The sequence below is a fragment of the Heloderma suspectum genome, chromosome 4 (assembly GCF_057233095.1).
Source record: "Heloderma suspectum isolate Gila_16-S chromosome 4, 16-S_ref, whole genome shotgun sequence".
NCBI classification, from domain to species: Eukaryota; Metazoa; Chordata; class Lepidosauria; order Squamata; family Helodermatidae; genus Heloderma; species Heloderma suspectum.
Window position 1 is genome coordinate 112637039 of NC_139461.1, and position 27065 is coordinate 112664103.

Consider the following 27065-nt stretch of genomic DNA (forward strand, 5'->3'; position numbering starts at 1 on the left):
AAGCAAGGCAGAAAGAGATCAGTGCCACAGAAAATAGTACTGGGGCTGGAAACCAGACAGGGTTGCTTGTATGTTGCTCCAACATAGGTCAGAACAAGACTGAAGCTTAAATAAGAAGTTACCAACCTTTAGCTCTGCTTCAACATTGACTGAATCTTTGATCCTTAAGGGGGGCTGGACTGTTTCAGGAACCTCAGGCTGCAACAATGTGGGAGAGGTTGTGGCATTGACTTCATGACCCAAGTCCTCAGAGTCTGAGAATAGTAATGAAACCTTCCCTGGATGCAAAGGGGGTGGGTGGGGCACCCCTGACGTTCCTTTGGAAAATTGGGTTCTAGGAAAATGGAAGACTTGCAATATCTTTCTGGGGCCGAGTCTTCCCCTATTGACTCCAAAGCCTCTTCTGGGGTTGAGGGGTCAAACTCCTCTGAGGATGATGATTTGGGCTACTAGTCCACGATAGCCTTCCCATACTTAGTCTGGCACTATAACTATTATGCCACATTGTCTCTCTTGCATGTTCTGCAAGCATATTTGTTCCCCCCCCCCCACAACCCTTCTTACAGCAAGGCCTACTGAAATCAATTAAGATTTACTCGTGTGAGAAATTGTAAGGTAAGTGGGACAGAGGTGATAACTACTTTCCCCTTCAGTAAAAAGTAATTGCAGTAATTGCAAGGCCCTGCAACATTTTAAAGAAGGCATTCATATAATGTAATAACTGCTTAAAAGCTGACCTGTGTGGTGCCTTTAGCTTCCAACCCTGTAGTTAAGCCCAGCATTACCAGCCCTTTGCAGCTGTTGAGATTTCTAAGGAACTGTAAGAGTGTTAAAGCTTGGCTTGTCTGCATGGTCAGAAACTACAGATAACTAATCACTTTTGCATGTGGTTAATGCTACATGACAATCTTTTAAAGGAGCTACAGCATGCTTCCAATAATAAGGATTCCAATGAATCCTTGCTGGTAGTCAGAGCTGCAAACAATAAACTAGCCGCTTACACAGGGTCCCTCCGCAAGCCCCGATATCATCATTCTATCTTTCCATACGTAATTAGTCTCTAGAACTGCTTTCCCCTCCCCCACACTAGCAAAATATCCATCATTATGATGGGTGAGGAGAGAAGGGAGTCCGCGTATTGCAACTGGTGGGTAGAGACACCTTTCCTCTCCCCATAAAGAATGTGCCATGTACTATAAGACTTGGACAGCTCACACCAAAACAGTATGCAAAAGCACAGCATATTACTTTTCCCTGTATGAGTGAATGGCCCAATTCAGCTATGTAAGAAAAGTAAAAGGGTACAGCTCAGGGACACTATAGGGTTGGGAGTAAGCCTGCTGCTGCCTTTAGGGGCTCCGGTTTCTGGGATGCGCTGAAGGTTTTGCCCCTCTATCAGCTGTGTCTGACTGCAATTCCACAGAACTCAATGGGACCCCCAGAAAATTTAGACATGCTTTTCTGCATAAATCCATCCTGTGTTCTGTTTCTTGGTGCCCTTTTGATGCGTTCTGTGTATCTAGGGTTTTCCACATGTAGAATAAGCAGAGCCATAGTGCTAACATCCCCCCCCTTGACACCAGCCCCCCCATCTCAACATCTGCATGTTTAGTGTGGATGCTTGGCAAAGGGGAAGCTACACATGAGCAGCTGAACACACGTGTGCCAAAATGGATTGTGGTGTTTTATTAAAGTTTATTGCATTTCAATATCTATTTACTTGCAGAAATATAAAGTGATATGTTGGTTATTATAAAAGAAGAAGACAGGCAAATATACTGTTTTGATTATCTGTGGTGGTGACAGAACTTCACTGTGATTGGGCTTCTTTCCTGAAATCGGATTGGACAGTGGGGTTCTGTAAGCAGTTAGACCATGTGCGGGCAACACTTTTTCTGTTGAAGGCCACATTCGCTCATGTGTAATCTACCGGGGGCCAATGTCAGTGGTGGGTGGGGCCAGAGCCAAATGTGGGCAGGTCACCCCTTTTCTTTTCCTCATTCTTCCTTCCCAAGCAGCAGGCTACCAGGGAAGGGACAGATAGCTCTTGCTTGAGGTCTCACCGGATTGAATGCAGAGGGTTTTTGAAATTAGGCTGAGGGCCTCATGAAATTAGGTTGAGGGCCAAATGTTAGGGCCACACGTTGTCCACCTCTAAGTGAGACAGTTGAAGGGAGTGAGCAGTTAGGACAGTTGGAAGCCAGGGCTTGAGGGGGAAAAGAAAGGAGAAGTCCTTCTTTATCCTGGTTTATTTACCTAGCTTTGTGAGAATGATAGAAGTTATTTCTGTTACGTAAAAAAAAAATTAAACACATTGTTACATATCTAGTGTGGCTTGGATGAAGCCAATTCCAGCATTAGAGAGGACAGCTTTGGCAGCACCAACGAAGTTACCTTGGTATACCTGATGTTACAGGGTATCAGAAGAAAAAAATTCTAAAGTGGTGGCAGTGGGATGTTTAGCAAAAAGGCATCTACATACAGCTACACGTTGAGGGGACTAGCCAGTAGCATGGCTCTGCTTCCCATTCTACACCTGGAATCCTACATGCATACAACACATGAAAATTTTGACAGAGTCTGGGGGGGGGGGGGCTTCTAAAATTATTATTTTGCTAAATCTCTACCCCACATTCTCAAGTCAATAGGGCTTCCAAAGCAGCTGGAATAAGTTTCAACTGCTTCATCCCAAACCTGCCCTACCTAGAAATCAAGGTGGAAGAGAAGGTCCTAATTTCTCTTCAAACATGTTCTCTCCTGTAGACACCTTCCATTGTAAGAGCTATTTGGGAGAGTAGATAGCTTTAAGTTGAAAATGCGGGCTCAAGCTTTCCTAAGTTGATGAGGGATGTTTCAAAAAAACATCAAATCTGCCAGTGTCAATTTGCAATGGTACAAAGCTGACAAAGCTCCCTAAAATAATTATGGTCCGCAAAGCTTTAAGCAGTAAGAAGGATCTCAAAAATAAATACAACAGCTCCCTACAAGCAGCTACTTTTATTTGGTATTGAGTACTAGAAGAAAAAAACCAGAACAGAACAGTTAGAACAGTCCCCAGATCTATGAGACTCTGCAGACAAGTTCTTCACAATGCTGTCGGCTTTTATAGCCATCACCTACAAGCCCAAGGAAAACAGTGAAATAAATAAGCCAGAATTGGACTCTTTGGGAGCATTTGTGGAATTCACATTTACTCTTCCAGGATTATGTAGAAAATAGGATATACAGGACACACTATCTGTTTTGAAGAAGGGGTTGTCCCTAACTGTCCCTAACTGTGCCTCTCAAACTGTTCCTCATTGTAGGGAACATTTTGTATTAGGTGTCATTGTTACAGATAACCTTGTCATTTGCTTAATAAAGTCTGGGCTATTCATATCTTCTCAATCCTGTCAGCTTCTCTCCACTTCTGAAACAAATCTGACTTTTCCAAATGTGCAACATTCCTCAAAAAGAGGGACTTAAGAAGGATTAACCTCAGTTTCCATTAACCCTGCTTGTTTCTGGAGAATCACTAAATGCTTAGCTTTCTACAAAACTGGCCAGCCCTACCATTAGGTAGAGGGAGGCAGCCTTCTCAGACAGCAAATTCTGGGAAGCAGTGGGGAAGAGTTGGAGGACAGAGCTGTGTGTGCCAAGTGGGATGCCCTGCATTTCCTAAATCAACCTGCTGCTCTCAGGTGTGGTTAAAAACTTGGTCCCACTACCAGTGTCGAAGAAAAGAGTTAACTCCTAATTTAGTCGGTATCTGTACATAGAATTGGGAGAGACATCTTGTCCTTTGCCTCAGGTAGGGAAATTACTTGGGCTGGCCCTATAGAAATCTTTTAAACTGCTTAATCAAGCCACCTCTCTTGTGGTGGTTAGGAACAATTCAAGTGCTACCTCGGTGACATGGTAGCTGCACAGAGGTTGTGGGGTATCCACGCTGTAGTTATAATATACACAAGAACTAATGATGTGGTTAATGTGGACTAAATGGGTATTTTCCATGCCAGCCCCAACAGACCCATTTTCAAAAGAAATCCTGCCCACACTGTGAAACCATACAGTAGCAAAGACAGAACTATAGATGTAGGTATATATTGGTACTTCTAGCTTTCATTTTTATCCCTCTTTTTCTAGCTTTCACCCCACCCCCCAGTCCAGAAGTGCCTTCAAAGAGTAGTTGCAACTGTCCAAAATTATTTTCTTTATTAAAAGTAGTAAGGTGGTCTGATAAGCCCTGCATACAAGACTTCCTTTCTTTTTAATTTCAGTTTGTCTGCAAGCCTTCAGAAGTTTTTTCTTTTCTTATTTCCTTTCTTTTCAGGGCATGCCAAAAACAAATTCTGTACCAGTGGGACTCAAAATCTGCACTCAGAATAAATTGTATTATCTTTGCATATGTTTAGTTTGAATGAAGGCAGTTTAAAATCACTTGATGTGACATGCACATGTTTATGTAGCAGGTGCACCACATGGGTTGTACATTTCACCACTCGCTGCTGACATTCAGAAAGAAAAAGGTTGTGGAGGTGGGACACAGCCACACAAGCACTTTAATTTAAAGCAAAGCAAAGAAAAGTGGGGGGGCTCCATGTGACAGCTCTAACATGTAAGCCCATTCTAATTTACTTTGTGTCCAAGACTCAGGTTTTCAAATATTTGGTGAAGAAAGGGGTAATAAAGAGTAAGAAAGAAGGATAGTGAAGGAAGAGAAAAACTTAGATCTCATGGAGAAGTCTTCTTGTCTAGCCTCCTGTCATGCTAGTTTTCTATGTGCCGGTATTTTTCCCACCAGAAGAGGGAGGATTTAAACATGCAACCCACCAAATGGAGTGGTGCAGCCCATCAATATGTTTAACACAGAATCCACCATTTGTGTGCAAAACAGAGCATTAAGCTCTTTCCTGTCCAATTCTTCTTCTGCTTTATATTTCAGGCAGGTGCCAAGGTCAGCAGCAGATGCCAGATTATGCTACTGTACAATAGTGATGTCGTGAGAATCCAAGAGGGGGGTGGACTCCCTCCCTTGCTCAGCCTCCCGGACCCTATTCGCGAGCCGCTGCCACCACATAACAAACATGCTTACTGAGCACCCCTTAGCAAACCACCATTTTTACACAAAATGGTGGCTTGGGTTTTCCAGATATGTAATGTTACGAAAATGGCAGCTGTAAAGGGATCATTTATGCAACATTACAGGTGTGAATGGTCCTTTTATGCCTGTAATGTTGTGCAAATAGCCCCTACACGGCTGTCATTTACATAACATTACATATCCAGAAAACCCAGAGCAGCCATTTTTATATGAAATGGTGGCTTGCTAAGAGGATGGGTGGCCCCCCAGCACTTGCTGGGCAGTCACTGGCTCAGGCAACCAGTCCAGTGGCATGGGCAGTGGTGACTCAGCAAGCGCCTGGTGAAACCAGGTGGAGATGAGTCCATCCTGTCATGTTCCCCTTTCCTGACCTGTCCTCTGGCTCTGAAGAGGACTCAGAGGCAAAAGGAGACTCCCTCCATCACTCCAGTCCCTGCTAGGCCAGGGCCTCCCAGACCAGAGGATGTGCCTCTACCTGAGTCCTCTGGTGCAGAGGACACTCCCCCATTACAGCCTTCACCACCCCCACCCCATAGGAGCCAATGGCTACAAATCAGGCAGTAGCCCTTTAAGAAACAAACTACTTCTCTGAGGGGGTGGAGTTAACTGGAGGTCTTGAGCTGCTGGCCTTTATAAGACTTCAGAAAGCCTTTGCCTGTCACTGAATCAACAGTTCTCCTTACTTGAATCTCAGCTAACTGGGAGTTACGGTTGAAGACCCTGCCTGGTCTAACTTGCCTAGCTATTCAGCACCCTTAAACTGGACTGGCCTTGCCTTACCTTGACTGGACCTGACCTGACCTGACCTGACCTGACCTGCCAGGTCCTTGCTTCTACGTACCTTGCTGGTTTGAGCCCTGCTGGGTGCCTTGAACCAAGCTGGACAGGACATGTCCATCCCTACTGTACAATGAATCTATGGATGCGGAGAATGCAAACAGTTCTGAATTTTTGCCTGTACCAAGGCACAGAATCCAACCCAAGCCTCAGTTCATAATATGGTTCCTGAATGCAATACTGGAAATTATAAGAATTTAAGAAGCACCCTGCTGGATCAAACCAAAGGCCTATCTAGTCCAGCATGTTGTTTCCAGAGCAGCCAATTAGATGCCTCTGGGAAGCCCACAAACAGGATGTGTGTGCAATAGCACCCTCCTGCTCATGTTCCCCAGCAACTACTATTCAGAAGCATGCTGCCTCCAATACTGGAGGTAATGTATAGCCATCTTGACTAGTAATCATGGATAGCGTTATCATCCATGAATTTGTCTAATCCCCTTTTAAAGCTGCTTCTGAAAGCATCACCCACCACCTTAGACTTTGCCATCACAGAATTCTTTAGTTAAAGCTTTTTGCAAACCAACAAATACATCAGAGATATTTGATTGGAAAGTGGCAAAGCGGGCAATAAGGGGACAAGCACAAGCACCCACAGCATTAATGACACCCAACAGATTTATGTATGAATAACTGAGGGAGGGGGGCTAGAACCTAAATTGAAATCTTTATTTTAAGTTGCTCAAGGCAGGGGTTGGCCCATATTTCTCTTCGAAAAGCATTTAGCACATCTTGGATGCTAAACATAACAAAACTCTCAACTTGTACTGAAATAAATATTGAAGGCAATCTGAATATTTGCCAGTAATTTCCAGATCACAACACTTTAGTACCCCAAGAAACCCCAGGTTCACCCACTCATGCTCCCTAGATATGGGATAAGAACATACAGCCACAGACACACCATTGTTTAAGTCCTTTGTTATCAGGGAATCTCTAACCTGGTTCCTTCTGTAAACAAGGAGATTTGTTTGGTTCCCTGCTCAAATAGCCACCCCTTCTGCCTTGCAGCCTGTGTACTTCCTGAAAACATGTAGCCTCCACAGCTCCTTGCTTGGCCTTCCTCCATGTGAAATTCACCTTTGTCCTCATATAACATCTTCTCCCTGCACAGAGTTCCCACCTGTGCAATAGAATACTGCCCATGGCTAACAGACCTTGCTCTACAGATCAAAGACCTTGATTGCTCCCTGCCGAGCCTTCTGCTCCAGCACCAAATCCTGCCCAATCCGCCCCCATCCTGTGCCTACTGCAGATCTGCTCATATGGGCTGAGGTCTCACAAGCCTACGTCTTGGTCTGTCAGTGCATCCATGCCTCTTGATGAGTTTATCTCAGACAGATCAGCCTTCCTTGATCTACCCTTGGCTTCTTGTTGAGCCACATCCCATCTTGCTATTCTAGCGTCAACACACTCCTGCAAAGACTTACATTCCTTTTGGTATCCTTAACCTGTGGAGAGCATAAACCTCAACCAAATGCATGACTCCAATAAAATGAATGGAGACCAAACAACAGCAGTGTCTGGTGAATTATACTCCTAGACACTTCTATAAGATTTTAGGTCATATTGTCAGAAATGCTCATATTCTGGGCACTAAAAATACAATGCCAATACAAATTCTGCTCTAAAATGTGCAGTTCCAAAAGAACATTTGTACAGTTCAAAAATTTAAAGATCATGCAAAAGTAGTATTAGGTTAGCTGATTAAAAGGCTTTGGCTGATCATATGTGCATATGGTAACCTCAGCTCACATATCCAAAATGACATTTTTAACAGTGACCTTACTGGAGCAAAGCTACATGAAACATTTGTGTCTGAAAGTATCAGCAGAGTACAGCAGTCAGTCTGGTCTACAATGAAAAAAGCCTCATTGAAGCTATTTAAACATTCTACTAAATATAAGACAATACTTTGGAACAAAATTGTTGAATTTCAAGAGAGAAATGGTATATCTAGATTTATAATTGTAATCAGAAGTCATCTGCATACATACATACAAAAGGAAAATGCAGAGATGTGTTGTAGCAGCATGTGGTATGTGCATGAATTATAATCACAAACCAAGGTGCAGTTTCCAATATTCCTTTTTAAAAGCTCTAGACAGAACAACTACAACAAGATAGATTATATGGCTCTAGCCATAGGTGTTGTGTTTACAATTGTGCTGATATGCTTTCCACTCAGAAAAGGTTTCCTAAAAGATGACATCACTGCAGACTAAATACAAAGATATGTGTGCTCTCCAGCAAACCACAGTACCAATATTATTCTTGCTGATACTACTGATAAAATCTCTCCCTCCATAATTAAGGCTGCAATCTAATTCTCACTTACCTAGGACTAAGCACCACTGAACTCAATGGGACTTCTGAGTAGACATGCATAACACTGCATTGCAAGACTTTTTAAAAAATCTGTCCTGGTCCAGGACCCCAAACCCTCATCCTCAGAGGATCCTGATAGCTTATCCTCTGAAGAGGCCCCAGAGTTAACAGCTGAGGAAGAGGATTTATTCACAGAATGGCATCATGAGGCTTCTACCTCCCCAGGACCATGTTCCCTAGAAATATCCAAGGGGTCAGCTCCTCTGTGTCCAGAGGAGGTTGTCTTGACATTTTCAGACTCTGAGGACTCCAGCTATGAGGACATTCGCATGCCACAGCCACTCCCATGTCATTTTAACTTGAGGCTGCTAGAAGAGGCCAGGCCCCTTTAAGAGACAAAGCCTCAGTCAGTGGACCTGCAACCCAGGCAACATTGCAGAGCATCATCAGAACCCATGGCCTGAAATGGTACAGTATTTGGGGGAGCTGCCCAAATAAGAAACGTCATTAGACAGATGTAATTAAATACATCAAAGATACTGTTGGAAAAGTGAAAAAACAGCTAGTGGAGGATATGGGTATAACTGCAAAAAATATAATCACCACTAAATGAAAAAACATGTTCTTACAATCACAGAATGGCTCACAGCTGTTAGTGAAAGTAACAAATTTCATACAAATTAGACAAAAGCCACTAGGTTCTTTAATAGACTATTAGGTTGGGCATCATCACCTAAGTAATGTTGAAATGCATTTGTTCTGACAAACTATTGTGATGCACAGTATATTTTGTATAGTCTGCTCTCATGTTCTTCATGGGTTTTATTTTCCTTTGCATGACTTCATAGGGGCTAAAATGTATGGGTTACATCTAACACTGCATGAGTATACTTCTACTTGTGCAATGAAACTTCCCTCTTCTCCCTCTTGCACTCCCCTTTGCACTCCCCATCTGCTCTGGAGGGTCCCCCAACCCTCCAGAACAGATTTAGGGAGGGGCTGCAGGGCAGGGAAATATTTGTTCTGCTGATGGATGCTGTTGTGTCAGAGGGAGTCAGTAGTTTAATACAACTCGTTATGTTTGTACTGTAAACTTTAAGTTTGGTATTTAAACCAGTACAAACATTTATAATAAAATATTCTTAAAAGGAGCATTATTTGAGTTGCAGCCAAATTTACTTTGCTTAGACTTCCCTTATCCAGGACTACAGAAACTAGGGGTAAGATAAGTTTTTGTTTTCTTTATCTGCCCTCCCTCATCTTTTCTCTTAGTAATCTTCATTGTTTTCATTCCTAAGTGAGAGATAGGAGAGATGGAGACTGATCTTTGAAAAGGACTGGTAGAAAAACTGATTGGGGCTGAGAGAGGGAAGAAAGCTGTTAAGGAGATACATGCTGAGAGGGGCATGAAAAAAAATTATAGGGACTATCTTGAGAGAAACTAGACTGAAAGATTGCAACAGGAGAGGGAAATTTAGTAAACAGCTAAGCCTTAAACCCTTGCCTCAGAGGACGTTTGTTGAAGCTGCTGCCTGACAACTACCTACAAAGGAAGACTTGCCTTCATCATGGCCTAAGTTAGTTGCAGCTGCTCGGCCCCATTCCTTTTCCTCAGAGATCCTCAGTGGACTCTGCTTCCGAGTAGATGGCAGCCAAAGGGCAACACCAGGGAAGACCAAGGATGAGCGTATGGCCTGCTGCCTGAACAAGGCTGGCAACATGGACACCATATTATTTATTTTCCTGATGTTACACTTCAGTATGATTGTTTTGCGAGTATCTTAAAGAGCCTCTCGGGGTTATAAAGAAGAATATAAGCATTCTAAATAAGTAATAAATAACTTTTGAGCAGTACAGTAGAGCTGGCATCTTCCAAAAGGTTAAGGTGACTATAAAGGGTTAGGTCATTTTCATGCTGCCTAGGAGTTTAATTCATTCATGCCAAATTGCCTCACTCCAGCTCTAATTAAAATTAATCACATAACACCTCTTATACATCTAACCAGCTGAGGTTTAAACTAACCATTTTTTTTTTCCAGCTCCCAGAACTTCACCAACAGATCAAATCTATTGCCAACTTTTTTCCAACTGGAAAAAAATCAACCCACAATATATTTGTTCTTTTCATTTTCTAGTACTGATTTAGGGAAGATTCGTGTGGCCACTTCTTTCATGTAGTTGTATGACCTGGACACCAAACTTGTATGGTCAGATTGCCAGTTGCTGTGGATCAAGCCGCCCAGACGGTTACTGTACAAACTATCACAGACAACACAGAAATATTTCAAATCTTATATACTTTATAGTAAAATCCACATGGGAGAGAAAATGAAATCTGAAGAGTTCCTAATAATAATTAAATGATCCACCCTTTTCATGCGAAACTAAGAAGCATGATTTGCTGTTTATGGAAAATTCAGCAAAATATTATCCAATTTTAGAAATAAATATTCCCAGATGTGGTTTAAATTACGTAGCAACCATTTTTTAACAACGCAAGATGGGGGGTAGAAAATTTGGCTAGGCTTACTAGCCAGACTTAAATTTTAATTGTCAGTGGCTCCTCACCCAAGTCCTCTGCGCATGCCAGAGAACATGGCAGAAAGGAGGGGGTGTCTCATATTGTGCAGGGCACTGGAGCTGGTTCCACCATGAGCCTCCTTTACAGAAAACTGCAGTCATGTGATTGAAAATTGTCTCAGCTGTGTAGGAAGCTACTTCAAACAGATAAGAGCCAAATATCCACATCATTCCATTTCGAAGCAGGTAATGGTTGAAACAAAGTTGATGCAAGGCATTTGTGATTGGATTTTCCAGTGCTCCCTCCTCCCTCCTTAGCTGGGGTGGTGAGGGGGCTCTGATTCAGAGCACAGCAGTGCCACATGAGAAGGGACTGTTTAATTCTTTCCCCTGTACTGTTTCCCCGATCTAAACTGCCTCCAGAAAGCTGTTACTAGACCCACATCAAAAAACAAAGACAGGTACCTGTGTTGTGCCTTTCCATTTCATAGAAAATAGACCTTCAGGGTGGGGATGGGATTTAGATTGGGGGGAAAGGGTTAAAAATCCCTCTCCCTAAGCCACTGTTCTCATCAACATCAGTCTCCTGAAGCTGCTTTAAAGGAGGGGAGGACACTGGAAGGGTCAATCATGCATCTCCCACACCACATATCTTTTGGCCCTAAGAAGACACAACTAGCATAAGATAATATTTGGGGATAAAAGTAAAGCACTGGTGAAGAAGGGAGAGAGACAGTGTAGATAATGCATTAATTCATCCACAAACCTGGTGGAGTTTTAATTCAAGGCCTACCTTTTAAAGTTTTCCTTTCCCTGACCTCTCCTTTTAACTTGTCTTGCCAATGAAACATTAAAAAATATAGAACATGACAAGGGACTCTATCCTGGTGATACAGGATAACTAGGGACATCCAGGTGCCTAAGGCAAAGCCCTGGGCAGTGCACAAATTCCAACAAAGATTGCCTTTGGACAGGTTGGGCTGTCACTGTGAGGCTGGTATTTCTCTTTTGAAACTCCTTTTCTTGGTGTGTTTAGTTAGATTTCTTAGCGTTGCAGGCCTGTGGGTCCTGCCCCAAAGGTAGCCAAGTATCTTCCACTACATTTTTCACCACAGTATAAGACCATGAGAAGCTTGTTGTTTTAAAGGTATGTTGCACTTGTACTTCCTTTGTTTTCAGAGTTCATTTTCAGGGCAAAGGTTTTTCTAACCTTATAGCTGGAATGTGTCTATCAGCACACTGTACCTTTAGTATTGTTAACTGTTAAATACAGTACTATTATCAGGACCTCCTACAGCTGAGCCACAGATACACTGGGAAGAGAGGTTGTTCTTAACCCTAGAATACTCATAATTGTGAATACTCTCTCTTACTGCCCTCTTGAAATTGTCACTGGTACAGACATAGTTACTATTCTTCCTTTTTGCCTATGGGTCCTAGATGTGGAGTACTTGCTCAGGCTTCCATCTTCCAAGAGATCTTGCTCTCAGATCAGCACTCAGCAGACACAGGTAGGATGATAGTTTCTTTTTTATTAAGAACACATGGAAACATAACATTCTGATAGCAAAGCAACATAACTTATGAAGACTTCCACATGGTCCACCTTACACACAGACAGATGGGACAAACATGAACTATACCCAGTGAGACTGAACCACACAGGCAAGTATCATAGAGAAAACTGGACTGCTCCACTACAGACCCCTTCAAGATACATTCAGTACACTACAAGTTGGATCCAGAATCTGCCTTTTGCAAGAGGATGTTTGGAGATTCCCACTTCCCACACACACCACAGCTCACCCCATTCAGCAGGGACTCCTCATTCTCTGGCGTGGTTCACATGATCACCTCAGCTTAAACAAGCTACCATGGCTTGTTTAAGCCACGGTGTATGCCGGGCACCATTTGCCTAATTACCCACCTAGATATGGTTTGGTTCTTTCATTCAAACCTGGGTGGCATGGCTTGTTGGAGGGGGAAATGACACTCAAATAACCCAACAACAGGCCATCAGTTATTTGATGTTTGTTCCACTCTCCAACAAACCATGCCACCCAGGTTCAGATGACACGACAAGCTGCGTCCTAGTAGGTAATTAGGCAAATGATGCCCGACATGCACCGCAGCTTAAACAAGCCACTGTGGCTTGTTTAAGCTGTGGTGATCATATGAACCAGGTCTCTGTGTAATATTTTTGAGGGGCTGCCATAGGAAAGAGGGGCCAAGGAAGTCCACTTCTGCCAGCACAGTTGATCCAGAGTAAATCTGGATCCAACCCCACAATTACAAAGCAGTTCAACATTTTTTATGATCATGAACATAATCAGCCTGATTAAAGATTTGCTGCCTGAAAAAGGTGAATCCCAAAGGACCCTTACTACATTGTAAACCTCTGCATAGAGAACTGCACTGGATTTACACTTTAAGGACAAAATCTCCTGGAGGTCTAACTGAAGACTGACCGGTCATGCTTTAAATAACCCAATGGACAGTTTTGGTACAGGTATGTTCTTTCCTCTGAGTATGCATCTTAATGTTGGGCATTATGTATTTCACATTTTTCTTTGCTGAAATTATTTGCATTGTTTCATGGTGTTCTATTATATTATGTATTTTTGCAGCAGGGTTATTTTAAGTTTTTACAGGATTGGTCATGTTTTTATCTCTCTTCAGTGGATGCCCTTTAAGGGCATACTGTCTTTGATACGGAAGGCAGCCATCATAACTAGTAGCCATTGATAGCCTTCTGAATGGTTGCTTATTGATTAGGAAGTTAGCCACATTCATTTGCCCTATGCCACTGTTTGCATCAAAATCATTCTCCTGCAGCTGCTTTAATGTGTGTGCATGTATGTGGTGGGGATGGGACAGAGCAAAGGCAACAGGGACATCTTCTCTGGATATTTCTTTGAAGCCTTTCTGGATCCTTCTCTTCAGCCAACCAGACAGGACTGGGGAAGAGGAGGCAGTGGCTGGGAGATGGCAGACTCCCTGGCCTCCAGCTGAAGTTTTTGTTGGGGCACACTTACTCCTCTCCTGATGCCCCATCCCTGACACAGATACATGGCTTGACCTGTGGCTACTTCTTCTGTTGCTGTAATGGCTGAATCTAGTGAGCGGAGGCCAGCACAGGAACTGAGCAGGCTCCCCATACCATGCCTCCACAGAAGTGCTCTAGCTAAATTAAGCCTGAATGCTGGTTTGACTCTGCAAGTGCCATAACAACAAGAGTCAGGGGAGCTAGCCCAGCCACAAAATGAAGCAGCCAATTATTCAAACTGCACAAGCCTCTACTTATGCAGTGGCTGGCTGGGACCAGCTCTCCTCCTGCCCCTCCGTAGCTTCAGCAATGCATGTATGCATGCACACCTGTATGTGCAAATGGTGAAATTTTTAAAAGGTGGGAGTTAGGGAAATTCCAGTGATAGGTGGTAGGCCTCAGCAGCTGCCCAGCATTTGATCATCAGCCTCACGACTGAACAACAACAACAACAACAACAACAACAACATATCTTGAGTAGAAACCCATCAAGTTCAATTACTGAAGATACAGGGATGGGGAACATGTGGCCCCCCAAATATTGTTGGGCTGCAACTCCACCATCCCTCACTATTGGCTATGCTGGCTTGGGCTGATGGGAGTTGTAGTCCAACAATATCTGGAGAACCACATGTTCTGCACCACTACTGTAGACGGAACTTTTTAAGTTACTGTCAGTGGTGCTGACTGACCCCAGGACAGTGGTTTACATTACTGCATATCAACAGAACTGATGATGGTGCAAAAGATGTAGACAGGAATGGGAGACTGGTGAATCAAAGAGGCACTGTGTGATCCTTAACAGTATTTATTTCTTTGTCATACAACTTACTCTAATATCTTGCCAGCTGGCTCCTTCTCCTGGCTGATCAACTGTACCTATATGCGCTTACCAAGAAGCAGTTAGCAATTACACAGACAAAGAAGTCTATGATAATATAATTTTGGTTTCCTAACGTCATTGTTATATTGCACCCCATGCAAGATACAAAGGAGTTTTGTTGCTTAGCGACCAGGAGCACATGGGAAGTACCTAATCAATACAGCTTTGACTATAACACCTTCACAAACAAAAGTTTAAAAAGTAATTTACTCTGAAATTCACTGAGTAGGATATCTCCCATTGTGTTTTGACCTTTTCTTTCTTCTCCCTCAAGCTGAACAAATATTTGTAACTGATAACTCAATGATTTATCACTGGACAACCACCACTAAAGCTCCTAGCTGATTATTATGTTAAGGAATATGAGGACCTGTAAGAATCTATCCAGTATTAACAAATCTGTTTTGCACAGCAACCTACTAAAGAATTCATAGTCCTTACCACTTGTCATAAGATGTATTCCAATATGAATGTCTATGATGTTCTAAATTATAGAATTAACAAACCAGCCATGTATTTCACAGCTGGGGTCACTCATGATCTGTCTCCCCAGGAAGCTGGTAGAAAAGAATGAACTCTTTTGGAGGCTCAAATAAAAAAAGGTTAATAGGGAGAGAAAGTCCTTCGACTGCAAAATCACAGCCAGCAAAGTACCAAGAATCAGGGCTAATGGGGCATACCATCAGCGCACCATATCACTTCCATTATTAATATGTCACAGAATGGGCCAAGGAAGAGGCTCTTGCCCTTTGAAAGACTACACTTATACCAACAACTTAGTATGATCTCATTCTCTTTTTGTGCATTACATACACAAGTCACGGATATGGTTTTTGACAGCATTTACCATGTATTTCTTTTCTTGTTGTCTTGTGTTAAAAGACTTCCGCGTTACATACACAGGTCACTTTCTCACACTTTTCATGGGGAACCACACACAACGATCACTGGCTAGAACAATCCACTGACTAGAAAAAAATATAGTAAGTGCATCAACTATTGGTTCCAGACAAAGTGCAGTTGTGAAAATGAACTCTTTTCAGCTCATAGTTAAATGCATTTCTGGGGATAAAGTGATAAAGAACTTTTCAAAAATGGAGAGCTTGCCTATTGCAACTGTTAGCAGTAGGCCATATAATACATTGATGAAAGTATGAAAATACTGGCTAGCTTAGCCAAACAATATGTTTTTTTTTTTAATGTTATGTGCTTCCACCTCAAGAAAGAATCAACAGTTCTGCAAGGAAAGCTAAATATAGTGGAAGAGAGAGCTGCTAGCATTGTTTTGCTAGCACTGGCTGAATAGGACCGTGTGAGGCTTGGAGAACATCAGCCCAACACATTTTGGTGCCTGTATGGAAAATCCATACAGGCATCATCATCCACTGCCACCCACCACAGCACAAGGATATAATTCTAAATCAAAGAAGTGAAAATTTCCTTTACTGAAATGGTGCCTCAAACATGCTACTGTAAGCAACCCCTATACACTACCTCGTAGTAGGGCCAGCCTTATTCCATTCTTACCTTGTCCTCTGCTTTGAACCTTTACAGTTAGAATAGGAGTTAAGACTGGTTAAGAGTTCAATAAACTGAAGTAAATATTTATTTATTTATTTATTAGATTTATTAGCCGCCCATCTGGCTGGCTACCCGGCCACTCTAGGCAGTGTACAACACAAGTAACAACACAAAATACAACATAGTCAGCTAAACAAAACAACATTGCTCTTAAAAAAAAAAACCCTAACCCACCCCAAATGCCCGCCTGAACAGCCAGGTTTTTAAAGCCCGGTGGAAGCTCATCAAAGAGGGGGCATGGTGGAGGTCACTAGGGAGGGAATTCCACAAAGTGGGGGCCACCACAGAAAAGGTGGTGACAACAGGGTGTTTTCTGACCATTTCTCCACCACAATTCCTCTACCACAAAATGAAAATTAACAAAGAATGTTTTCTCTTCCACCTCCCTCTCCCTCTCTCTCTTACACACAGTGAAAGTTCTGTTGTGGTGTTAGCATGTACACTGCATGCTGACTAATAACTTTCTATGCTTGAAACCTTGTGTGAGTTTTCTATGCCTGCAAAGGTTCCATGTCTAGATGAATGCTTTCTAAATCAAAGCATTTATATAACTGCTGCTTCGTATATGACTACTCCAGTGCAATCTGCTCACCACAAATGGTTAAACAAGCTCACCTCTTGGCACTTCTCTGTGTGTGTGTTTTTAATAATAAAGAAAAAAAAACTGCTAGTAATTACAACATGCAGCTATGAGCCCAATTAACAGTCTGCAATATGTCCTGCTTCTTTTATTCCCTTCTGACACCACAGGCAGCAGAAACTCTAATAATAAATAGGTGACTACTGCTTAACACTTTGCACTGTTTCAGCACTTCCTCTCACCCCTGGCGTTAATTCTTTCTCTCTCTTGGCAATTAGTGGATAAGCCTGGCAGCAGGGGGTTGCTACCAAGAGGTACATCCAAGCACAGACACAGGCTTTGGATTCCCCCCAGGGCTTTGTAAGGCAGGTAGAACATCCTGGTTATGAAAGAGGGTGGCAGACTAACTGAAAAATGGACACATTTTTATTAAAGATACATTTTGTCTGCTCCTAGGCAGCATACAATATTGACTTTAGTCCTGAATGGGGCATCCTTGGCATCTCAACTCACCTATAAGGTGCAAGCATACTAACGGGCTGACATCATTTAATATGCCTTGATTCACTAAGTTCCAAGATTTCTTATGAGAATGCCAAGCTGATTTCATAAGAATAAGAATAAGTTGAATAGCAAATATAATCCATTCACCTATTCAGGATGTGATTAAACATGCAATTAAAGCTAGGTGCTGCTCTGTGGTGAATTCTCTGTCATTCTGGGTGCATATGATTGAATTAAAAATGTGAACCTGCAAGGTACTTGATACCTGCTCTACAGCAAAAACCAGAGAGTCATCAGAAATACCTATTAGATAGATGTATGCATGTGAATAAGATACAAATAGCAATTGCAGTAACAAATATACAGTTAATTGCTTTGCAGTCCACATATTCATCTGAATGTAGCAAATTAACACCGTGGCACCTGCATTTTGTTTGAATGGGAAATTCAGAGGAACATTGACTAGCTGAGTCTTGCGCTTTGTGTATGACCCTGGTACGTAATGGTTTAGTCTAGTTCTGACCTTCCCTGGATTAATGCCTCAACTGCACTTCTAAACAAATGAAAACTAGCTGGTTTCTAATAGCCTCTCCTTTTGCTTCCGCCTTCATCTCTCTGCCAGTGCCAGGTATCAGACCAACTTCTTGTATTGGTTACCAGATTTGTCATCCTTGCTGTGAACTGTATGGTCTACACTGACTCCCAGATACCCTCTTCTTTTCCATGTTTACCTTTGCTTGTCTGGACCATTGGGTTTCAGCTACTGAACCCCAAACAAGAAACAAGAAAAAAATTCCCACAAAAGCTGATATATCTGACATTTGAGGAAATCCCTTCTCAACTCTATATATGACACAAGCAGCCAGCCCACCACATCAGCCCTGGGTAAACATAAACAGAGCTATCTCCATGCAGCCAAGAATCCTGTTCCTGATTATGACAGTTCCTGGTGTTCCAGAGGAAAGAGATAGAGGAGATCATATATGAGGCAGAGAGGAAATTTTCCTGACCCCAATGGGCTACATCTGAGGTACCAAAAAAGACATCACACGATCTGGTGTCTCACTTCCAGACTGCACTCTGCATTCATTCAAATTCCCCTTAGATACCAGCTGCCATAGCACCATCTGCATGGGGAATGGGGATGGGAAACAAAAGGCACAGTGTCTAAGTCTATGTGAAGTAGGCTGAGTTTTTCCTTCTTTTTTATGATGACCTGGACTGGGACCAGTTATACAATGAGAACTGATTTCTGTCCTCTGCCCCTGATAAGCCGACAGGGTGTTCTATCATCAGACTTTCCTAATGATGCTTCCTCACTTTCACTGTCCTAAAGACCCTCAGTCATGTTCTTTGGTGCCCAGCCTATTCATTACATATCCCAGCCCAACTGGCTCAGTGCCCCCTTCCCCTGATGTAAGCTTCCGGGAGAAATGAGCAGAGATCACTGGGCTCTTTGCCACTTGGCAGGATCATATGAGTACAACTTTATTAGGGGAACCAGAAACCCACTATGGGGCTTGGGGCTTAAGAACCCTGCCACTGCAGACAGCTTAGTGCCAGGTAAGGATTACAATGAGACTCAGCTAGCCTTGAAGTTCTATTCCAGCTACAGAAATGCAATGCCTCTTTCTAAGAAATCAAGATTGGACAATGCCCGCAGGAAGGGTCCCTGCCCAGATCTTTTGTTTGATTTTGTTATTAATATAATTCAGATTTGTGCTACTTGTGTATTTTTGTTTCCACTATTTAAAAAAATTGTGTTAGGGAATCCAACAAATAATGGCAATATTGTTTCTGATAGTTGGTCCTACCTGACATTGTTTGGAGTTCTGTATTAAATCAAAACTACAAGCACAATGTTTAAGAGATCCAAAGACTATCCACTTCCAAAAAACAATAGGCAAAGCCCAGTGGGGTTTTTTGTTTTTGTTTTTTGTTTTAAGCAATTAATCTGAAATTCCCAGAAAGTTTATCTTGGCAACTCTTAAGAATTGTTTTGGAAAAAGAACTTGTATGTGCTATATGTGAGCCACTTTGGACACTGTGTGGAAAAGTGGCATATGAAAGTGATCATGAAGATGATAAATTATAGCTTTAACAAATGTGCCCCACCACAAGTATAGAGAACTAGTTGATCCATACATCTTCCTATGGTCATAGGAAGATTAAACTACAAAATTACACTACAGTCATAGAAAGATGAACGTCCTTGTTCTGATCCCAAACTATTGTGAATTTTGCAAGAAATCTGATGGACTTACATTTTGTCTTTAATTTTGCTTCACTAGGCTCTTGCATTTATTTATTTATTTATTTATTTTATATCCTATCTTTATGCCAAAAATGGCACTCAAGCTGCTGTGTGTGCAATACAAACCAGGGCCAAACCAGACATGACAGGGACATCATTTATAGGTCTACTCCATTTACATATAAAGTAGGAGGGAGGATTACTGGAACAATAAAAGAAACATATGGATGTGGGGTGCTAAATTCTCCCCAACCCAAGCCTTATCCCCCTACAGTCAGTTGGTCCAGCCACTTTTCCCTATTCTTGGCTCCAATCTCAGAAGTGAGCTGGGAACAGAGAAATGTGGCTAGAGTAACAGTCTGAGGGAAGGGAAGACACAGGGCAGAGAAGGGTCCAGAATCCTTTCCTGTGCACTTTGACTGTTAAAGTAAGACCTCCACCTTATACATGAATGAACACATGAAAAGAAACATGTATATGCCATCACTGAATCTAGTTTGGCCCTCACCAGTATGGTGAAGGAGCTAGTGTTGAACGTGGAAGGGTGAGACCCAGGTTGAAATCCCCACTGAGTTATGAACCTTGATTGGAGACTTCAGGCAAATTCTCTCTCTCTCTCTCTCTGAGAGCATAAGAACATAAGAGAACATAACAAGAGCCATGCTGGATCAGACCAAAGGTCCATCTAGCATGGTATTCTGTTCACACAGTGGCCAGCCAGCTGCCTGTGGGAAACCCCCAAGTAGGACATGAGTGCAATAGCACCCTCCCGCAACTGGTTTACGTAGGCATATTGCTTCTGATACTGGAGGCACCATATAGCCATTAGGATTAGTAGCCACTGATAGCCTTATTGTCCTCAAATTCATCTACTCCCCTTTTAAAGCCATCTAAATTGGTGGCCATCACTACATCTTGTGGTAATGAATTTCATAGTTTAACTATGAGCTGTGTGAAGAAGTACTTCCGTTTATCTGTTCTGAATCCCCTACCACTCTTCCTCATGGGATGAACCTGGGTTTTCTCTCTCAATCTAATATTCTCCACAGAGGTGTCATGAGACTAGGGTTGTATGGATTTTGTTAAATCTTTTCCATCTGTGTTTTATGGGTTGTCAGGCATCTTTCATTCTGCCATCCACTCACTGACAGATTCGGATTTTTTCCCCCTCGTGAAAGTACCAAAAAATGTCTGCAGTGTTCCATAATTTATGGAACTTTTAGTGGCATGTAACATGTTGCATTCTTTTCTAACTCAACGTGCAATCAATGAGCAGAACACACACGCGTGCACATGCGCGTGCACACACACACACAAAAGACTGCTACACAGCAAAGGCTGAAGAGAGATCAGAGATGCATAATATGTTGTGTGTATGTTTTTAATGGTGTATATATTAGTATTTTTGTACAAATTTGTGAACAATTCTGGGAAGTAAAAATTCAGTCCATATTTACACATTCCCTTTTCCTGGAGATTTACCTGAGGACAATTGAGAAGCAGTGTAAGACCATTCTATTTGGTGGCCAGTAAGTGCATGTGAACATATGAGGGGACAGCATAACGAATTTTATTTTTTGGCAAGCTGAGCTTCTAGGATAGGGCAAAATATAAGTCTGAATAAAGACAAGTTGAAAGGCAACCTGAGTACTACAAGACGAGACCTTCAGAATCTCTTTCCAAAGGACCATTATTTACCAAGGAATTGTTTTGGAAGCAACCAGACATTCAGCACTTTCCATTAAGCGGTTGAAATCACAGGGAGAAGGTCACATGTGACTGGCCATTTTCAGCTTGCCTTAGTTGAAAACAAAGGATGTTCAGGGCCACATAGAAAAGGCCCTAGAGTTCTCATTCTGACCAAGCAAAGTGTTAGCTAAACATGAGAGATTGTAATCCGTAATATACTTAATGTTTCTGAAAGACGCAGGGGTTTGTGTTAAAAGAAAACAATTTCTGCAGTTGTGATGCTGATGTTCTTTCATATATCCTTGCCAAAAGACATAATCATATTCTCTCCATCATAAAGTATGTCAACCAAGTGGTATTCCTTCACAAGAGGCTTGAATAAATAAAAAATAGAGAGAGTTGTATCCAGTGATGGGTTTTCAGTAGCAGAAAACACTTCTGTTCATGCAAGGAGGAGCACCCAGTTTTTGTTACTCTTCCTTATTTACTACAGCCCCCCGTGCCATATCCACTATAATTTTAGAGGGTCCCCAATTCTCAGGAGCAGCTTTGGGGGCTGCACGGGAGGCTACAATTGGTAGGGGGAAATCAGGTGTCCCACCATCCATGTGTAGAAGCACTTTCCGCTAGCGCAACATTGAACACAACCCTATATCAAAATCCAACATCCAAATTCAAATATTTTAAGTCTCACCCCACACTTTGAATATTGTCCTCAGTCCTAAACAATGCCTAGGAACTTGAGGTTTACCTTTTCAAAATAAGTGAAATGTAACTTACCTGTTACTTTATTCCTAGAATAAAACAGCTCCCAAGATGGCTATTAAACAGGGTATTGCCATGCTCTTATCTCATACACTGATATGCAAAACAGAATAACTTCTTTTTCTGCTGATTGACAAAGCTCTAGAATCTTTATGCACCACCATCCAAACAAAATCAGTACAATCTATGGGTTTTAACTTAGGTCAAGCAGTAGGTACATTTATGCTGTATGCAGATAGGACTGTAATGGCAAATTTGCATCATCACAAAGGAGAAGAGATTAAAACAGTGCCCCAGGAAGTCACCTCTTTCTTGTCAATTGGGGATTCAGGGATAAAGAACTCTTTTGCATTGTAGAACTGATACCTCTGAAACAGCAGGAATAACTGGTCTAATGGCATACACTGGAATATAATTAGAGTTAAGGTAGACTTGTCAAATCTCTGTGGATCTTTTCTACAGAGCAATGAAATAGCCACAGTAGGATTGTTCTCAGAAGAAACGTATAAATAATACCGTAAGTGGCATGCCACAAAAGCTAACAAAACAAAAACATTTAAACACTACTTGTATACACGGAGCACCTGACACTCCAGGAATGCTGCTGTACTGGAGGGAGCTGCTTAGACCCCCATAGCTAAAAATATCCTTTTTGTAGACCACAACATTTGACGGGTTCATCTTCTGAAACGACCGATGAAGTTGAAAGATGCATGCAATCCAACTTCAGTGCAACTGAGGATCTGTTTCATTGCCAAGCATGATGCAGTTTGAATTCTACATTTGGAAGGATAAGAATGTGTGCCGCTTTGGGAGTTGGGTGGGACAGTATGTAAACCCTCCCAACCCAATCACTAGGACAGATACATAGATTTGGCAGCAATGAATGAGGATTTTCCCAGAGATGTTATATGACTGTTAAAACAGATAAATAGCTAAATATTCTGAAACTACATTCACACTCACCTACTCCTCTTGAAGAAGAAACACTGGAAGATGCTTTGAATGAAATCACCCTTTCAGACATCCATTAAAAGTTATGTGGGTGGCTTTTTACTTTGGTCAGAATTAAACTAAATACTAGTAGTGTGGTTCCCCACCCCACCCCACCTTTACTGCTGGCTATGGGTCACTACAAGCAAAGTCTCTTTGTGAAGATTTCATTCGAAAGTCATACTGGGGAGGCAGGAGAAGCTGTTCTAGTCATAATTATTTTCTATATTACTTATTCTCAGAGTGCAAGGAATGTTTGGGTTTCATATGGCTGTGCCTGGGAAACCTGGTGACCTGTATTTATAGATACAATGGCTGCTGTGTGCGTTCCTTGTATTCCAAATTTTTACTTCTCGCTGATCAGGGATGTTGATGCTTCTTATGGTGGACAAATGTCACAAGAAGCAGCGTGATGACACCCTTAAAATGTATACCTAGGAACTAAAGATCATCATCTTGTGCAGTACTATGAAGATTAAAGTCATAGCAGCAACATAACCAATAAATAATAGTCAATTAAAAGGTCCTTTTAGCGGCTAGACACTGAGGTTGACAAGTGGATCTCCCTAGGAAGGGTGTCCTATTAGGAGCTATCACAATGAATGACACACTTGCACAATGACAGAACTATACATTTATGCAAACTATGCTTGCAAAACAATACCTCCAATCCCAGCAAGAGGGATGTGTGTGCAGAAATGGGTTTCTGTGCACAAACTGCCCTAGCAGAAATGCAAGGGGCTGTTGTGTATGATAAAAAATCCTACATCCAATGGTTTGCCTACCCCACTAAGTTGAGGAGCAGAAGCACCATCTTGATAATTATTATCAGATAAGTGATGCAGGAGGTTTGTGAGCAAAGCCCCTCACATTGTCTCAATTCAGACATCACATCAAACCATAGTTCATACTAACACCATGGTTTGAGCTTCCAGACATACAACAGCCAACCAAGGTTTAGAGCTGCTTTTCTGCTTTTGTTTCTATCTTCCCAGCATTCTGTTTCATGAGTCCACTTCAATCTCCTTGGTGTAGCAGCCTCTTGAGACACAGCAACAGCCATAACTGTGGTTTGTCAATGGTTGTAGATGCAGGTGTAATGGCAAACCACAGTTAGCAACAACTGCAGCTTGTTAACCAGGTAGAGAGAATATTTTACTCTTCAGCCCAATTTCTCTTTGGAAGTGTGCTTATGGTTTTCTAGATCAGGACAAGTATATTTTTCCCACTCACTCTGCTATTTAAATATTCTTCTTTTCATTGCTTTCATTTTACCCAGTATATTTAACATGAAGGTGTGAAAGATCTGTAGCGTTTTACTTTATATTGCTGTCAACCACCACAACCTGTGCCTCAGAGAGAGAGAGAGAGAAGACAACAAGCCCTCATGCAATAGTGGAGGAGAGCGGGAGTGATTTGTCATATCTTTTTCTCAGCGCTGTGGTTCTCCACCACCCTCACACCCAATGCACACATTGATATAAATAATTAAAAAGTTAATTTTGAGAAGTGATACATTTTAAAGAAATTCTGTTGTGAATAGAAATATTTTCCTTTCATGCATTCCGTTGGACAATTTACTGAGCCAATTTATGATAAGAGTATAAGAATGCATTACACAGATGGCTCTTCTCCCCTTTCTTAAGTTGTTCCTCTTTCAAGAATGCAACTACAAGCAGAGAAGGATAGCGAGAGGGAGAGAGGGAGGGAGAGACCTAAAAATTAAAGAAAACATGTACCTCATTTCTCATTGTTAAAACTGCCTGCCCTTCAAAACATTTAAGCATGACTAGTTCTTGACATTGCTTGAAGGGCTATTATTGCCAGATCCTTCAATGGCTAATTGGCCATGCCATGTCTGGAGCCTGCAATCGACTTAAATATGCCTTTGAACTGACTGCACCAAATGACAGAGTCAAAAGTGATCTTTGATGGAACAAATCTGAGCTAAACAAATGGAACGCTGTTGGAGTTTTGTGCATAAAAAGTTGTCAGATCAGTTTAGTGCATCTGTTTCTATAGTTCTGCATCCAGTTACGTATTAAGAGTTGTAGTTACATCTAAGAGTTGATAGGAAGAGGAAGGGTAATCCATCCAACGGAGCCCACGCTGATCAATTTACAAAGTCTAGACCATCTAAGCAACAAGCAAAGAGCACCTGCACATCAGAACAATGCTTGGATAGCAAATAGTTTGGGATGACCATCAAGTGAACCATTTCATGATGTAGAGGAATGGACACACATATTTGATCACTGGCAATCTACCTGCGGATAAATTCCCTCCAGGTCCCAAAATATAGTAATGTTTCTGATGCAATCTCCAAGTCATCTGAAGTGATATTTAATTGAGTACATTTCCACATCACCCAGCATTCTGTTCCTGATTGTGACCATTCTTGACAAAGCACCATACAAAGTTAAAAACAAAACCTAAGGTCCTGTGTAGAGGGGGAAAACAATTCCTGCCAAGGCACTTTGCAAAATTAAAAGAAAGTTCCCTACCTCCAGGAAAATACAACCTGCACAGAAAACAGAGAAGGTTAGAAGTTATGGGAGAACTGGGCCAGCCCTACCATTAGGCAGAATGAGCTAGCCACCTCAGGTAGCAGATTTTGGGTGTCATGAAAGGTCAGTGAATTGTTAGTTATTTGTTGTTATTGTATTTTTACTGCCAGAGGGGGGAAGAGGTGTTTGGGGGATGTCCTGCCTCAGATGCCAAAGTAACTTAGCGGCCTTGGGTACTATGCATCTTAACTTGGATGGGGGGTGGGGGGTGCATTTACTGCTCCACCTCAGGCAGGAAAATATCTCGGGCAAGCCCTGTGGGAGAAATAAGTGTAACAATGGATAAATGTGAACAAACACAGGTACATATATTTAGAATTTGTTGGAGTTGAAGACAAAGACTTGGGGGCGGGGGGAGAATTAAGCAAGAACCCAATCATTTTGGACACATCTGCAGAGATGTCCCTCTCTTCACTGGATGTCATAACAAGAAGTGTGGGAAATTACCCTGGAAATCTCAGGTGCTGTCTCCACTGGAATATATTTGTATCAGGGCCTGAACACTTGCCTTGTTGCCTTAACATTGGTTGAAGTCCCAAACATGCTATGGGTTAGCTTTCAAAGCTAAGCCCTGCCTACAGAGAGTATGCACAGGAAGTCACCAACAAGATCTGTTTGTCAGCTTGCAAGCTGAGTTTGGAAAACATGGTTTGCCCAACATATAGACTTAACCATCATTAATTAAAACTATGGCTTACAAACCACTTACAACCTGGTTTTACATCTTGGGCCACATGCAGCCATGGTTCAGGTATTCAGACTGAATGTTTAACCATGGTTTAAGAAAATAAAGCAGGGTTTGTCTACTTTTACTTTTTTACAGGGCTTAGTTTTAAAAATCAATATTATTAACAATTATCAGGATTAATAAAATCCATTAATAAAATGGATATACATCCATTTTCTCAGTTTTCTCTTCTTTGAAGTATTTAATATTTTTGCATGATACATTTTTTCCTCCTTCTTATTTCACTCTGTTACTCTGCCAATATTAGTATTATTGTACATTGATACAGATTAATTTTGAATTTGTAGATTGTGTGTGTGTGTGTGTGTGTGTGTGTGTGGTTGTTTTGCCCAAATTAAAAAAAACAACAACTTCAAATAAAAATATTATTAAGCCTATGTCTGTAAAGGGCCTATGTATGCAGTCACATGTCATAAATGCACTCAAATCTATTTTGCCACATGTACACATAATGGGAAACGGTTAGCAGCTGTAACTTCCATTTCATGTACACATATATAACTGTCACGTTATTGTATATTCCTTTTCCTACATGGAAACATCAATTAAGGAAAGTGATCCTGTGTGAAGCAGTCCTGAGTTTCTGAGGAACCTGCAATGTATTTTGTCTTCTTGCTTGCCAGTATTCTATCTGAAACAAATGAAAAGTGAGAATGACACTTCTCCAAAACAATCTCTCCAAACTGA

The 27065-nt window shown here is 41.7% G+C and overlaps 1 protein-coding gene and 1 long non-coding RNA gene across 27 annotated transcripts in view; both read right to left on the reverse strand.

Moving 5' to 3' along the window:
- The window catches only part of FARS2 (phenylalanyl-tRNA synthetase 2, mitochondrial), a 347910-nt gene that overhangs the window by 189884 nt on the left and 130961 nt on the right, over positions 1–27065 (reverse strand). The gene's annotated exons all lie outside the window — the stretch shown is intronic.
- LOC146347300 (uncharacterized) overlaps positions 1–27065 on the reverse strand; it is a 56062-nt gene continuing 28997 nt past the window's right edge. The window contains exon 3 of the long non-coding RNA XR_014790250.1: positions 1–27009. This is a non-coding gene — a long non-coding RNA (uncharacterized LOC146347300). The remainder of the gene's footprint in view (positions 27010–27065) is intronic.